Consider the following 17,611-nt stretch of genomic DNA (forward strand, 5'->3'; position numbering starts at 1 on the left):
TTCCGGGACACTTGCAAGGTATGCATTGCATAAAATAACAGAGATTTTTAAAGGTTGTCAAAAACTTAGTTTAAATCCCAAGAAAATGTAAGATCCTCTTAAAAAAATATCCAGGAGAGTTAAAAATCTTAGGGTTAAATATGAAAAGGAGGCATTGTACCAGTGCCTTTTTTTCTGGGGGTACGCAGGGGTACACATACCCCTAAACATTTTGTGAATCTTTGTACTTTTGTCCATTTACTGTATTTACCGTATTTTTCGCTCTATAAGACGCACCAGACCACAAGATGCACCTAGTTTTTGGAGGAGGAAAACAAGAAAAAAAATATTCTGAATCTCAGAAGCCAGAACAGCAAAAGGGATCGCTGCGCAGTGAAAGCAGCAATCCCTCTTGCTGTTCTGGCTTCTGTGATAGCTGCGCAGCCTGCATTCGCTCCATAAGACGCACACACATTTCCCCTTACTTTTTAGAAGGGAAAAAGTGAGTCTTATAGAGAAAAAAATACGGTCTTTTCCCCGATTTGAACTATAATATTGTGATTTTCTTGAGTCAAAATGAGAGTACCCCTAAACATTTTTTAGGAAAAAAAGCACTGCATTGTACACATGAAAATTACCAGCATTAAAGAGTTTTTAAAATGTCAGTCGGGAGGGGATGTTACGTATGATGGGAATCTACAGCAAACTATCAATCAGTAAAAATAATATATAAAGAGGGGGTGGTATTCAACTATATTTTTAGTCAGAGTAGACTCAATGAAATTAATAACCATGACTGAGTTAGGTCCATTAATTTCAGTAAATTTGAGTAAAATTCCTGAGTAAAACTTAGTTGACTTCCACCCAGGATATTTAAGCTACAAATATATCAATATAAGAAATACCCATTTATACAGTATAGTTTAAAGAGTATAGTTACCTTGACTATTTTTTTGCACCTAGGTTAATGAGTTAAATGGAGAAGAACTGGGCCATTCTGCAGGCATGAAAATCTGAAGTTAAATAAAATTGGAGCATGCTGTCCTTCATATTTAAGAGGAAGTGAAATTAAAAATAATCCATCTAAGGAAGAATAATTTAGCATGAATTGACCAGATAGTACAGAGCTAGATTCCTGAATAGGTAAAGTGAAACAGCAAACATTCATAGGCCAATCCAGTTTTCTCTCAAAGTTCATGTGTAAGTGTTTATCTATACAGTATATAGACATTTGAATGGGTTAAGAAACTCAAGGCTGTACATCAAGATTTGGCTTGGACTTTATTTTCTAGAATGAGTCATACCTTAATAGACAGCACTGCAAAATAGTACCTACAATAAGTAGGAGGTCAAATTTCCTTCAACCTAAATAGGAACTGTGCAAAGAGGACTAATTATGTATTTTCTTCACAACTAAACTAAATATATTAGCAGAATTAAGTCCCACAGAGTTCAGGGATACAGTGGTACCTTGGGTTACAGACGCTTCAGGTTACAGACACTTCAGGTTACAGACTCCACTAACTCAGAAATAGTACTTTGCTTCGGGATGAGAACAGAAATTGCACGGTGGCAGCTTCTGGTGTAAAAGTACTTTTTAGTACAGTGGTACCTCAGGTTAAGAACTATATATATATAGTTGGGGAGGGCGGCATATAAATAAAAATTATTATTATTAATTCGTTCTGGAGGTCCGTTCTTAACCTGAAACTGTTCTTAACCTGAGGTACCACTTTAGCTAATGGGGCCTCCCACTGCCGCCGCATGATTTTTGTTCTCAACCTGAAGCAAAGTTCTTAACCTGCGGTACTATTTCTGGGTTAGCGGAATCTGTAACCTGAAGCATCTGTAACCCGAGGTACCACTGTATTTGCTTCTAGGTAAGCATCTATATGGGATGTGGGTGGCGCTGTGGTCTAAACCACAGAGCCTAGGGCTTGCCGATCAGAAGGTTGGCAGTTCAAATCCCTGACTGGGTGAGCTCCTGATGTTCGGTCCAGCTCCTGCCCACCTAGCAGTTCAAAAGCACATCAAAGTGCAAGTAGATAAATAGGTACTGCTCCTGCGGGAAGGTAAACGGTTTTCTGTGCACTGCTCTGGTTCGCCAGAAGCGGCTTAGTCATGCTGGCCACATGACCCAGAAGCTGTCTGTGGACAAACGCCGGCTTCCTCAGCCTATAGCGCGAGATGAGCGCCGCAACCCCAGAGTCATTCGCAACTGGAGCTAATGGTCAGGGGTACCTTTATCTTTACCTTTAAGCATATATAGGACTACAGTCTCAATTGTTAGGTGTTAAAATCATGCTGCTGCTATACTCTGTGTACTAAAAATCCACAAAAATTTCAGTCAGGATTCTGTTTTCAGATAGAAAACTGATCATGTAGTTAGCAAGTTATGTCAATCAAGATAAAGACAGTAGATTATAAAATGTTTGCAGTATAGAAATTGATAAAACAGCTAAAACTAAGAAAATTAAAATTATGAATCTTCGAAGAATAAATACATTAAATTTATATCTGTTTTGGGCTCTGGACTTAAACACAGAGAACAGATTTATTAGCAGCATTTGTTCACAGTGGAAGCTATAAATTGTAATAAGCTCTGGGGTACGTGATCCCACACAGAGCTATTGCTAACCACACACCATTTCTGAAAATAAACGTGACTTATTTCTATACTTCAGAGAAATTGCTGGAGGGTCCTTTTTTCTGAAGGACTTTGTGTGTTTTGTATATCCTTACAGAGGGGTCCAGACAACCAACCACAGACCAAGGAATCCAATCTCCAATTTTTAATAGCACCCTAACACCCTACAGGACTCAGAAGCAAAGTTCAATTTCTCACAGAATGAAAATAGACTAGCTTTAAATGGAATTAATTTTCAAGATTCACTAACTACGTGTATAAAAACGACAATTTGCTCTCTCACTTGTTGCAAGATGCTAAGTCAGGTAACACTTTCAAAGGAGCAAGTGAACATATTTAAAAGCTTCACCATTCAATTTACATTAAAAGGTTCCTGCCCACATGTACAATCCAGGTGTAACACTAAAATACGTTTTTAAAAAGTAGCCAAGTGTCAAGTTCAAAGTTAAGCAATATTAGGATATGCAGAAAAAAGTATAATTATTAAGTCATGGAATTTAGAGTTATGGAGCAATCCTGTAGTTACTGAGCCTTATGATTCAGGATGCCTTTTTAGTAATAATTTCAGAAGGTAGGGTGATGTAGTTTTATTTGTTAGTTATGTTATTTATTAATCATTTGAACAATACAATAGAAAAAACAGCTAAAACATTGGCATAGTAAAAAACAATGTAAAACACCATCATCACATATGTACGTCGATCCTGTGAAAGACATCCAAATATCAGTTTTAGCATGATTTTATGCATGTATACTCAAGCACACACACAGTTCAAGGTAAGTGCTCATAAGTTTGCAGCTTTTCTCTCTCCATAAACCACTGATGTATGCATTAATGCTAAAACCCATTTGTCTAATACACACATTTTATTATTTGCTTACAGTGGTGCCATCAGGACAGGACTTCAGGGCAGAAGTCCAGAGCCTCATTCAGCAGAATGAGCAGAAAATGTAACTAGATGCATCATGTCTGGCTTATCGTACTTTGAAGTAAGCAATTGCACATTGCCATACAAAGATCACCGCGCCAACTGAGCCCAGAGTAGAAAAATACCTAAATGCACTACAGATAGCTCAGTGAAAGAGCACAGGATTATAGCAACCTGCATTCATTCCTGTAACCATCTGGCAGGAAAAACAATGCTACAAGTCTGATTCTTCTCAGCAAGACTCAGATACGGGGAAGGTGGCACGAGAAGGACGCAACAGCCGTGTGCCCTCGATCCCAGCTTCACCAGCAAAGGCGAGGCTGGGATCAAAGGGTGCATGGCTGCTGCATCCCCACCAGCCTTACAAGGCTGGGATCTAGGGAGGGTGGCGCCAGCACAAGAAGGAACAACCACACGCTGCTAAGCCTGCCTACCTGTTCAGGGGGGAACCCAGCCAGTCGACAAAGCATTTGGCCGGCACAAAGCAGCAGCCCCCCCCCCCCCCCCCGTGCAGCACACACTGGTGTTTCTCTGCGCAAACATTGGTTCCTCTGACACCAGGAAGGGACCGCCAGGCCGGGCCATGCTGGGGGTGCCTGCATAGGGTCTCCTGCATGGAAGCAGCCCTTCAGAAATCCACACCTGGGGCCACGCCCCCCCCCACGCTACACCCTGGCTGCACCAGACTCCATTTAAAGGGGGGTTCAGATCAGCTGAGGCATGGGAATGGTGACTTTAATCAGGGGAATGCTTCTTATCCATTATGCTTGAAATCATGAACTTTTACCGACTGATAAATGAAGCTGGGGAGGTTTTTTAAAACCATTACATTTATTCCACTCCCCCATTTGTTCACAGACAATGTATCACAAAGTGCACCAGAGCTACTGGAATGCAAAGCTGAGTTTTCTTGGGATGCTGCCATTCACCTCCCCATTAATGTCACTACTGATGTGTCCTGACACCAGACATGTCTTTTCTGGCAAGCCTGTGATAGGCCTGTGGATGTGTCCTATTTTTAGTATACATGTTGAAAGAAACATGTACTTTATAAATACTGCATGTATAGCAGTGTCAAGTACAAAATACTCTTAAGAACACTGGCTTAGTTATTGAAAGTCTTCTACACTTCCTGCCTATCTAAGAGAGACAGAAACACCAAAGTCCAATTTAACAAGAGAGCTATGGTGGAAATGTATTGCACATATCAAGAAGGCCACCCGGAACTTCAGTTGAACACAGAGGAAACGGCCTGATATTTCTCCATTAGTAACAAAGCTATAGGTTTCTAGAAATATATACTTTTGTTACAATTGAAGGAGCAATTAGCATTGACATTATTTTAGTGAAGCCTCCAGTATAAGTACATTTTAACTATTTTCAAGTAAAACACATGAAAGTTAACATTTTATATTGAACTTTGCAATTAATCAAACAATGGACAAACATTTTGAATATTTTAAGCTACCAACAAATAATATTAAGGTTATAATTAGGGGAAAAGTTTCTATTTTTAAAAAGATACTTTTTACTGAAGTTCATTTTATTTTTGCTATATTTATAAAAAGCTGCCCAATAACATGATCATCCTTCTGCAGAACTTTATTTAGCTCTCTTACATACAAATCATAAAACAAATTTACCACCACAATTACCACCACAGGAAGCCAGAATAAAAAGGAACAAAGAATAACAGTAATGTGTCTCTGCATTCATTTCTTAAGATTTAAGACTGATCATCATCTGAGGCCCTTCTTTGTGTCCCCCTTCCTCAAGAGGTCCGGAAGATGGCAACACAAAAACGGGCCTTTTCTGCAAGGGCCCCACACTGGTGGAATGTTCTCCCCAGTGAACCTCACTTGGCATCTTGGTTGCATATCTTTAGGCACCAGGCAAAAGCATCCCTCTTCTTTCAGGGCTTTGGCTAATTAAACAATTGATGGCCATTTAAACTAGGTGGGTGGCGGTATTATTTTTGTTTGGTACTATGTTATGTATTTTTCTGTTTTTTTATTGTAAACCACCCTCTGATCCAAAGATGAAGGGTGGCATAAAAATTTAATAAATAGTAGTAATAACAATTTCCATGAATCGTTTTATTTTGGATACAGGTATGAATGTGCCTTCTTACAGGTGATACCCGCTATTGAGATGGTTTTGCTGCCACTCTAAACAAGGGATTGACACTGTTAGAATGGACAAAAAGGACCATTGTGAGTGGAGTTTGCTAGAAGTTCCAAATCCAGTGTTGGGAAATACATATGTAGCTCCAAAGGTTGGACACACTCCACACCACCATGCATAGGCCCTGTTTGCATGTGCAGCTTGCCTAATCCAATGGAACAGATACATGCTGAATGCCTGTTTCTACATGTATATCTCCTAGCTAGATCAGAGTGGTTGTGCAGTAAATATAGCTTATTATCTGTGTATCCTCCTCAGTGTTCAAGCTTCAGTCTTTTGTCACATTCCACCCAAACAGGCCTGCTGTTAAATTTCATTGGGGGCACCAAAGACATGACAAATCTTGTACTAGAACATTTAGATTTTAAAAATAGTGGTGTTCATTATAATTGTTGCCTAATCATAGGTTTCTTTCTCTAAATCAGCAGAAGGTAAGGTGTGGCTGATATGCTAGATTCCCAAATCCATGTATTAAGGCAGCAGGATAGATATGGGAGAAGGAAACATGATACCCATTAAACTGCAACCTTGTGAAACTTTCCATTGTAAAATTAGGCTGGATACACATTCCCGTTTGCTCTGCATCCAGTGCCGTATCCTGTCATTTGGTGAAACACTGCTTCTATCCAAATTGAGAGAAAGAAAAACCTAGCTGTGTTTTATGTTGGCAAGGTGAACACAGCTTTACATCCCTTGTCATCAACGTGGTTGCAGATCAGGAACCTGAGATCAGGCACCTGCAGTCAGTTTCCTCCACTTTCCTAATTGCAACCATTTCCCATGCAAGTAAGTGAAGTACCGATATTTACAAAACCAAATTGCAAACACAGCTTCTGACTTGCTTCAATATCAAGCCAACAAAATGTTCTTTTTTAAAAGATAAGAAAACAAATGGCTACATGAGGGCAAATGGAGCCATATTTTCAAAATCTGAAAATATTTTTTAAGAATGGCAGGATACCAATCCTATGGGTGAATAAATTCAGGAACATCAAGGATGACCAACAGCAACAGGGGTCATCAGAACATTGCAGATGGGAGCAGAAGGGGTGTAGTCACATTAAAGGCTTTCTTGCACATGAGCCACGTATTTCAGAAGTGACTCCACTCCTCACTACTTCCCATCCCATACCAACAGCTTTGGCAACACTGTTATTCAAATATGTTGGTTATATCCTGTATGCGGGTTTTGCCCAACCATTTCCTTGCTCATTCTAGAGGCATTCATGCCTCTCTGCAGCCTGTCATGCCAATGTAAAGAGTCTCCATAGCTTTCCAGTTTGGCAAACTCCCTCACTCCATATTGACAATATAATGCTGTGGGAAGCCCTGTAGCAGTGCATCTAGAGAACCAACCAGCCTCCTTATTTGTTACTTTTTCCTCCTACCAAACAGAATCAACTAAGGTTGGATTCCGCTACTTTATTTGTACTTTTTATTTTATCAATTTGTTGAGAGGCCTTCTCAGTAGTGGCGCCCACCCTGTGGAACGCCCTCCCATCAGGGCTGCATCAATAGGAGTATTGCATCTAGATCAAGGGAAGTAATAGTGCCACTGTATTCTGCTCTGGTCAGACCTCACCTGGAGTACTGTGTCCAGTTCTGGGCACCACAGTTCAAGAAGGACACTGACAAACTGGAACGTGTCCAGAGGAGGGCAACCAAAATGGTCAAAGGCCTGGAAACGATGCCTTATGAAGAACGGCTAAGGGAGCTGGGCATGTTTAGCCTGGAGAAGAGGAGGTTAAGGGGTGATATGATAGCCATCTTCAAATATATAAAAGGATGTCACATAGAGGAGGGAGAAAGGTTGTTTTCTGCTGCTCCAGAGAAGCGGACACGGAGCAATGGTTCCAAACTACAAGAAAGAAGATTCCACCTAAACATTAGGAAGAACTTCCTGACAGTAAGAGCTGTTCGACAGTGGAATTTGCTGCCAAGGAGTGTGGTGGAGTCTCCTTTTTTGGAGGTCTTTAAGCAGAGGCTTGACAACCATATGTCAGGAGTGCTCTGATGGTGTTTCCTGCTTGGCAGGGGGTTGGACTCGATGGCCCTTGTGGTCTCTTCCAACTCTATGATTCTATGATTCTATGATCAGATGTCAAGGAAACAAACAGCTATCTGACTTTTAGAAAACATCTGAAGGCAGCCCTGTTTAGAGAAGTTTTTAATGTTTGATGTGCTTTTAATATCTGTTGGGAGCTAGCCAAATTGGCAGGGTATAAAAACAAATTTATTATTAATTAATTAATAATAATAATAATAATAATAATAATAATATCTTTATTTAAAAACAACTAGAGTTAGGTTCCAGTAGTTGAATCTGCTGAGGGGAGGAAGATACTGGTATCGCCTCTTAACAGATTGCAGTTAGGAGGACTGTTCCAAGAGCAACGCCTGGACAAAGAATGGGCTGCCTTATAAGACTGTACATGTACATCCAAATAACCTTTTTCATAAATGTACAGGAATGCAGACTTGATTTGATCACATGCCCACATCTTTTATTCTACAGAAGTACTGCTTTTGTAGAGTACACTACTGGCTTTACCAGACTGACAGCATTCACAAAGAAGAGGAAGACATTATAAAGGGTCATTCTACTTATTGCACTTAATTTATATATAAAAAAACAGTTCTAATCAATGCTAATCCAAATAAAACAGAAGTGTCCAGAGACATAAATGCATTCTCTGCCTTGGGCCAGTCTCAAAGGAAATGAAGGCATTTTTACACCTTCTGTTGGTGTGTGAAGACTTTTGAGTGTTACAAAACTCTTCAGCAGGGAGGAATGGGATCTGTGATTTACATGCTTCACCTGCAGAATTTGGTCCCCAAATAAGACTATGGTCTGCCTTTTTATTTTCTGGAATCAAATCAGCATAAGGAGGCAGGCTGTAGAAGGAAGGGAGGAAAATAATTCTTATCCAAATAAAGGATAATTGCTTCCTTAATACATTCTTATTGGAGAGACGAAGAAGATTGATAGGTCACTTCTTGAATTACTGGAAAAACATCATTAACAGAAAGAGATTCCTTTCTAAGGAGGAGCAATGAGAAAATATGTTTATGCAAAACAGGTGTGTCACCAGCCAAATCTAAATGAAGCACGTAGCTATAATATGCAGGTGACGTACAGTTTCTAATTCTGGACTTTATCCACTTGAACAACTCAATTTCATAATCCTAAAGAGACAGATATTGGTGGCAGCAGGTCATCTCATTAGCACCATCTCCCAAGGGCATCTAAAGGTAGCAACAGGAAAGGACTGGTGAAACAGAAGGAAAGCCAATAATTACACTTCAGTGTTTTGCAAAAAGGATGCATTGCCTTCAAGATGACAGCCAAATGGAATGTATGTATGTTTGTGTTGTGTGTTAGTTTCATTTACTCAGTCCAGAATCACCCCAAGCCATACAATACAACCTTGCTGCATTTAAACAAATGAGAATTTGCTTTCCCAGGGCAAGTCCCAACACTGCAAATGTAGGCTGAATCGGCACAAGACTTTATTTGAGAACTAGATGTGCTGATTCAGCGCTATTCAAATTATGCTGGGAGGAAAAAGGGAGAGATGGAATAATGTTTTTAAAAAACATTGGAGAATATATTGGGAAGCCTGGGATGAGTTGAATAATTTTTGCCTGTTTCTTCCAAGAATATTTTCTAGTAGTAGCTTATGCAGCCCACAATTAATTCCATATTCCGCCTTGTTTTGCAAATGCAGGTATATGTCAAAAAATAGGGATCAAGGAACAGGCATCTGGAGAATCAGCTTAGTGTGGTGGATGTGAGCTGGAGAGACCCAGATTCAAATTGCAACAGCTATGAAGCTCATTGAGTGATATAGGGCTGGTCACACACTTTCAGTGTAATCTACCTCTCGGGGCTGTTGTGAGGCTACTATGGAGTGGAAAATTATGCTGCCTTAATCTCCATGGAGAAAGAGCTGGATAGACATGTAATCATGTGTAAATACATTGACACCTCCTGGCCACCTCCCATCTTGAGCATTGTTCTGATACTCTCATATTTGTCACAATATTCTTTGCTTTAAAAACAACTGGTTACATATTGGTCTACTCACATTTTCACCAAAATCCTTCTAGGCTGTCACTATTTTGTGGGATGGATTCAGTTGCATTCTGGCAAATACAGGTTGCACAATTAAAGTGAATTTGGTGCTCTTGTATAACAAGCTCACTTTGAGAAAAAACAGTCCCTTTGTGGTAAGGAAAATTATGCAAAAATGTACTAGAACGTGTGGGATAACATTTTTTTGATATGGCTTCCAACAGGCCAACGCCCCCGAAAAACCCCCAGAATTAATACTCAATAAACAGCAGACATTGTATAACCTTCCTACAAACTTTGTGCAAACAAATCAGGATGAATGCTCAATAAACAAATCATCTGGAAACGACCCAAGTGAGATCTCATTACACCTTTGTTTCATTTTGTCTGAATCCCCCCTCCCCATACCTGGGCATCTTACACTCTGAAAAATACCCAGTCTGCTTTAGTGTTATACTCCTTCATACACACCACTACCTTTTCATCAGATTTTGCATACATTTGCAAATTCATTGCTACATTTATAGCCCACCTTTCTTACATCATGGAACCAGCACAGATGTGGTTTCCAAGCAGTATCATTTAGCATTGTATAAAATATAAAGCTGTATACAAATTACAAATATATTAAAGACCACTCTGAAAAACAGGAAAAGGCCCAAGGGAGGAGGAAATCTGTAGACACTAAGTATATAAAATAAAATAAAAATACATAAGTAGAATAAACAATTTGGCCAGATGGTAGTGTTACTATGCTGGGCTTAATATTTTATTGTTAGTGCCAACTTGTTGGTATCGTTACTGATTTGTAGGTGCCCTGATTCCCCTGGGTTTCTGGGTGCCCTGCCTCTCCCAACATTCCTGGCTGTTGAGGTTTAATCAGTGTTTAGAAAACTAAGGCAAGCTAACAGGCTCTGAAATTAGCAGTGTAGAAATACAGACGACACAGGTTTTCCTGTTCAGGAGTTTGTTTCTTAATGGCACCTCTATCAGCCAAAGAAAGCAGACTACTGAGCCATCAAGAGTGATTGACAATGCATATACTGTCCCCCCCCCCATGAATAGTGGGCAGAGACAAAAGAGTTGGGAGGGGGAGGTTGCCAGGGTTACAGGGCGTGTGATGTCACTACAGTAAAAAAGTGTCCTTTTGCAGGACGTTTTTAGAAAGATCGAGAAGGAAGGGGGCAGCAGAACTCCATGCAGGCTGTCTGGGAGAGACTGTACCCAGAGAGCATGGCTAGCTTCTTCTCTGGACCCAAGCTGGCTGAAACAATGGGAGAAGCACCATGGGACACTCTTGGGGTGCAATGCTCTGCACACCTTCCGTCAAGGCTTAGGTGTAAAGACACTACAGTCTCTGCTGTGCCTGAATTTTCCAACAGAAACAACCTTGGGTTGTTGCCTGGAACCCCACATGAATTTTGCTACTACACGGCAGAGATGGGGGGTGGCATATAACATTATGTTATTGTTGTTGTTGTTTTCTAACAATTTGTATACTGGAAACCACCACGAGGGGGTCTGACCTAGAAAAGCAGCCTATAAATATGTTAAATAAATACAGTGCAGAAGGCCCATAAAAATGTGCTGCACACTGGTAATAAGGAATCATGCATTAAGAAAGAAAATGCTATGGATTACAGTTGTAATTCTATCAAGGAATGCCTGTTGGGCAAGGATAAGATCACTCCTAAATTCCTCTCTCTGTGTGAAACTGAAAGATTTGTCACAGGAGTGGATTTACGCTGATGTTTCACCACTATTGCACCTGCATGTTGTGCCATACCAATTCACTGTGGCAATGCAAAAGGTAAGAATCATAGCTGTCAACTTTTCCCTTTTCTTGTGAGGAATCCTATTCAGAATAAGGGAATTTCCCTTAAAAAAAGGGAAACGTTGACAGCTATGGCAAGAATGGGTGCCTTAGGGTGTGGCAGGGGATGAGGGTGCCTTACACCTGCTCATCATAGGTCAGTGCCGCTTCCAATACAGCAGAACATTGCGCCTGAAAAATTGGTGAAATAAGTAAAAATATTGTCCCTAGAGTACAGGTCCAGCTTAAGGGCCTTTGGCAAAACTATACCCTGATCAGTCCCCTCCTACACTGGTGTGGCCCCAAGTGTGGGTTTTTACAGGTGACAGAAGCAGCAACACTTGACAGCCCTTTTATATTTCCCACAATGCCCTGAGGGACGCTGTATCTGAAGGCCAGGGCAGTGCCAGCATTAGTAGGCCCTGCCACGGTAGTGGAGCCCACATTAACTATCTGAGGATTCACAAACAATTAGATAACATGCTAGAAGGTGGGGGGAGGACTTTACCTGGTGTAAAAAGGGATGCTTGGTGCCTGGCAAGTCTTCCTGGGGAGGGAATTCCACATGCTGCATCCCAACTGAAAACTACTTCCAGCAGCCATCTTAATCACCAGGGGGCTTCTTTTCCCCACAGTCCACCAGGAGGCAAATGGCTCCTCCTCTGAAAGTTACCGTAACTCTGTGGTTCCTATTTGGAGATGAAGCCTTCCTAGTTGCGATCTTTCTTTACTTTAATTTGTATTGTTTTCTGATGTCCTGAACCCCTGGCCTACCTGGCAGCACGTCAGTATGTCAAGTCCAAAGTCCAAGTCCAGGGGTCAATCCACACAAACGAAGTCTGAAGTCCAAAAGTCAGGAAATGCGGTCCAGGACAAATCCAAGCAGCCAAGCCTGAAGTCCAGGAGTCGGAGTATAGTCCAGAATCAAAACCAAAGCGCAGTCCCATAGAGGTCTAGCAGAGCCATGGGGCAGGGGGGATAGCCAGTTTTTATTTGCCCCAGGTGAAACCTACAAAGGGGTGCCATTGCGGTTCACAGCCTGTGTATATGCTAATGCATGCAGAGGGTGCCACACTGGGTCTTTGACCCAGGTGAAATAAAGCCTAGTGTTGCTCCCAAGTCCAGGATCATCCAAGCCAACGTCCATCAACATGGACAGCAGACACAGCCCCTCAGCTCTGCTTCCCTTTTGTACTTTGCTGATTGCAGCAGCTGGGCTTGACGAGGCAGGTGACCCTCACCTGTTCGAAGCTTCCTCCAGCTGAGGAATCAAATCCCTCTTCCCAGAGCTAGCCAGCCCCACCTGGCCAGCTAGGGAGCTTGGTTGTGGGCCCTTGCCTGTGTCAGCCTCCTAGGTCACCCCTTGAGCTGCTCCCTAAGCTTCAAAGACCACCGTGTTCTTGGGGCAGCGGCCCCTCTGGCTCTAGTGATAGGCCCTGCTGCTCTGGTTCCTGTGCACCAACCCCCATCCCTCACCATCCTCTGTCACTCTGTATTTCCTTCCCCATCCCCTGCTTCCCAGAGTGTCCCAGTCCTGGCTGCACCCCTCACTGGGATCCTCTTCTTACCCTCCATCATCCTGACAGCTGTTGAGAGACACTGAGGTTTTTTATGAACAATGTAATGTTGATGTACACACATCTGGCTTAGTGGCTCCATCATCATGTTGTTAACTGAATCAAGAAGCAAAGGAAGATGTCCAGAGAGGAAGATGTAACCCAAGGTATCTGTTTTGCATGTAGAATGTCAGGAATTTAACTGGTTGCCAAGGCGTGTTCATAAGCCTGGAAGGAATTAGTCCCACTCAGCAACTGGGCTGACCTTGACCTTTTTAAATGTTGTGGTGTTTGACCCGTAGAAGCATGCTGTATTTTTTTTTAAACAATTCTTCAGTTTCTTACATAATAAAGATGGCTAGAAACTTCTTTTTTAAAAAAAGTCTGAGGTTTTTATTTAGTTTTAAACAAGCAAATACACAATTTTAAGTTTGAACAGCCAAACTAATCTAGTTCAGTTGAAAAACTTGGATTTAAGCACTTTTGTCCTACTGACATCTATGAGTAACAACCTGATTCACAAACCAATTACGCTGGAATGCCCTGATTTAAATCAAATTAGTTCCATTGACGTAAATGGGTGTAAAGCTGGCTTACATCCAAGTGCTCTGGTTTAACTGGTTTATGGACTATAACCGGGATAATCTTAAATCAAAATATGCAGGGTTAAATTGCTTGTGAGGTTCAGCACGTGTCCAAAATACATTTATTTGGAAGTCTTATAATCTCGAAATATGTCTATTTAAAAGCCCATCTCCTGTTGCAGATGAAGGGATCATTTTCCTGGAATTCACTGGCATTTGTGAGGACTAAATTAGCTCAAAAATCCAAAGACTCTGGGTTGTGGCTTCAAATGTTGTCTTAACTTACATGGCAATGAGGAAATGTAATGAAAAAATGCACAAAAGATTAGCATTGTCACCCTCAGACTGAAAAGTCAAAGTCCTCAAGCGAACTCATGAGTCATCAATCTACAGATTTTGCAACAAGTCTGTAGCTGACAGAGGTCAACTTCACAAAGCAGAGGGGCCAGCTCTTTGTGATTGTTGACCTGCTCTTGGGCAGAATACAATACTATAATTATTGCATATGATAATTGGCAAATTAGGGCCAAGTTACACTTGTAAACATGGAAACCGGGGGAATTGTGTGGTGAGAAAAAGCAGGCAGTTTGCATATGTTAGCCGGCCTTGCGTATTTGAACTGCAGTCCCAGGAATGTATACTTGGGAATAAGGCCGACTGACCTCAGAAGCAAATACTTTTGGAATAAGTATACACAGGACTGGAATGTGTGAACATTTTCACTGGTTTTTTTAAAGTGGTTAGAACTAGATGTACTCACATAAAATGTATAGGGGCCAGGATGCTTTTGTCCATCCCTCTTGCAGTGAATTAACATGCACCATCTTGAACACACAAACTTTACAGATCTCCTCATCACAATGGACCATGTTTTTGTGTCACATGATAGCACCTCAAACAGGATATTTTGCAAAAGAGCCAGCTGCACAGGCAATTCCCATGTTATCAAAGTCATCAAGGGCCATCAGTTTGGTGCACTGTTGCATTATATTCTTTCTAAATAATTCCTTGTCTCAGCCTTACTTTTGCTCAGCTATTTATAGATGGCTTTGGAGCAAAATCAAGTATCTGTTTGTGGCAATAAGTGCTCAATTTCATACATGCGTCATTTTATTTGTATTCCACCTCTCCATAGTTAAAGCCATGCTCAAGGCAGCTTACAACATGGAAAAATTATGTAATTATGAATATAACAAAAGTAGTTGTCAGGGGTTCAGGAGCAGAGGCCCAGGGAAGAGAGGAGATGGAGAGCGAAGGGGAAGAATCCGAGGGGAGCGTAGGAGAAGAGGACAGTGGACCGAGGGATTCCATGAGCCTCTCCAGCGAATCGGAAGATTCACAGAAGGGGGCGCCAGTGGCCAGGGGTAGGGGGTTCCCAAGGGGAACGCCCCAGGAGCAAGGGGACAGCAGGGACTCCCAGAGCAGTAGTTGGAAATCAGAACCAGCTTCCCCGCCAAAGCAGAGTGGGGGGGAAGAGTCCCAAGGATCGGGGCCAGTGCATTCCCCACCAGGGAGAGAAGATAAGGCAGGGCTGACCACACCTCCATCGGAGAGTCAGACAACGGAGGGGAGGTCAGATCCGGCCAGTATCCCGGAAGAGGGAAGCAGTGACAGAAGTAGTGTAACGGTCAGGAGGAAGGTCACTGGGTTGGCGCGAGAGGCAAGTTCAAATGTACAGGAGTGCGGGACAGCAGAGAATGAGGATTGGGAACCGGGCCCTAAAGCCCGCCGGAGGGAGGGGGAGGAGCTAAGCGACTCAGCGTCGGAAGAGTCCAGAAAGGGCAATGCCCCAGCGGGCAGGAGGACCCAGAGGAGGAGAGAGCAGCGTAAAAGGTGGAGCAGGGCTAGGATCTTAAACTGGTGTCATAGGGGAGGAGACTCAGACGGTACTTCGCCGGTCTAGGGTTTAAGACGTAGAGCTGCGCGCTGCGGCTTTGAAATGGAAACTGAACCTCAATAAAGACTTTTGTACATAACGACAGCCTCGCGTTGGTCCTCTGTGAGCTGGGACCTAGGGGCAGCTCTGACAGTAGTCATAAGCAGTAAATAAAACATCAGACGGTAAACAACCAAATATAACAACTTCCACATAATCGGGGAGAGTTTTTGGTTTTTTTGCAGAACCTGTGTACTATAGCATTACAGAGTAGGGAACAGGTTTAATGTCCTTGAACCTGACCAGTACAGAACAGGAAAGTGGATTAACTTTCTGTGACCACACTGTATGGAAGAGTTTGGAAAGAAATTGTGGTTGAGATGCAAGTGCCATCAAGGTGTCATGACTCATTTCCAGTAACTCCCATTTCCCTGCTTCTGGATCATTAAGATTTTAGGTCTTTCCCCCCTCCCACCATCCCAGTTTCAATTAAGATTGGGATGTTGTGAGTTAATTTAGATCAGAAAGGGTACTTTCCCCTCCCATCTTAATTAAAGCCTTGTGGGAGGGGCAGGCGCCCTAGCAGCTGATATCAGGAGTGGTTAGCCTTTCTCCACCTGAGGCTGCATTCAAGGTTTGGCTATTCTTCCAAAGGCTGCATGCCAGTACACACAAAGCCACACATGAAGGTACACAACACATCCTCACCCACACCCAAACACCTTGGGGTAACAGGACCTTTCCTGGGTGTGGGACTGAGATTCACCACTACCAATTTCTGGAGGTGTATCATTTCTCCCTCCAACCATACGCAATGAATGGTGCAGTTTTAGGGGTGGGCACTATCCCTGCATGGACGAATGATTGCTACCGGTATATGTCCCTGGGATGAAGAGCTGGAATGGGGAAGAAAAGGGGAGCTTGCAATCAATTGGCTTTGTGAGTGGCAGGTTTGTCATCCTTGGCTCAAAGGATCTTGAATGAGGGCAGGTTGGAGTCAGAGACACACAATGTCACCAGTATACTGTATTCTACTAGGCCCTTGGTAGAACAAAGTGAAGCAGAAGGCACACCATTGGCTCCCCAGCTTTATTATTAGAGGGAATGTTGGGCTGTCATAACATCAGGGCCAGACTTCCACGGCATGAATAGCATGAATAGTTTCTAGAACCATCTAGCAACACCCCCCTCCTTCCAATACTGGCACGGCAGCAAACACTTGGTTTTCATGATGCTGACAGCCTCTCTCTAGCCATTATTATCTGAGCATCATCTCAATTCACTTGTGCTAACTTCCACTAGAAAGGAAGATAAATTAAGATAAAAGTGGTAAGGCCGAAGAAAGAATTGGAAGCTAACGATTCCATCCATCTACTAATTTGTCTCTTGCAGACTATCTGATGAACCAAGAGGGTTCAGAGAAGCACGCACAGGTTCCATGGGCACAGACTCTTTCACATGCTTTCAACAGAAGAACTACTGAAGCCAAAGCTAGTTCCAGGTTTTGATGGGCACTTGGGAGACTCACTCTGCCCTGATGGCACTACTACCTCTTAGCTGTTTGGAGAGCAACATAGTAAAAGAGCTATGCTTCCCCTCCCACTTTCCATAAGCAATTATACTTTACTCCTTCAGCAAAATTTCCTTGGGCTGCCCAACTTTTCAGGCTTTGATGCCAAAGGCTGTGGCAGTGTGTTCCGTTGCTGCTAGTCCAACTCAGTATGAGCAGTAGGTAAGAAGTGAATCTCTGAAATGAGAGGCAGCCTGGTGTAGGATAACACAGGAGCAATTCCAACCCTAACTCTAGGCCAGCAGTTTATTGAGCTGTGGTATGAATCCTGCAGCTATCAGGGCATTGCCACAATAGTGCAGTGTAATTGATCCCATGTATCAATCCTACAGCCTAAACTGATCTGATGCAGCCATTGCCTAAATTGTATTGCATTTAATACCTGGCACACATCAAAG

The 17,611-nt window shown here is 42.4% G+C and overlaps 1 protein-coding gene across 8 annotated transcripts in view; it reads right to left on the reverse strand.

Moving 5' to 3' along the window:
• Positions 1–12,556, reverse strand: part of ARMC2 (armadillo repeat containing 2) — an 85,741-nt gene extending 73,185 nt beyond the window's left edge. For 6 of the 8 annotated variants that reach the window (XM_079971628.1, XM_079971625.1, XM_079971629.1 and 3 more), the window contains exon 1: positions 12,136–12,352. The gene's annotated coding sequence lies outside the window, so the exon portion shown is untranslated. Of the gene's footprint in view, positions 1–12,135; positions 12,353–12,401 lie in introns of those variants that run through there. The other 2 variants (XM_079971620.1, XM_079971631.1) reach the window with 1 other exon arrangement.
• Between the last annotated feature and the right edge of the window lie 5,055 nt (positions 12,557–17,611).

This window comes from Podarcis cretensis, assembly GCF_951804945.1.
Source record: "Podarcis cretensis genome assembly, chromosome: 3".
Classification (NCBI taxonomy): Eukaryota; Metazoa; Chordata; class Lepidosauria; order Squamata; family Lacertidae; genus Podarcis; species Podarcis cretensis.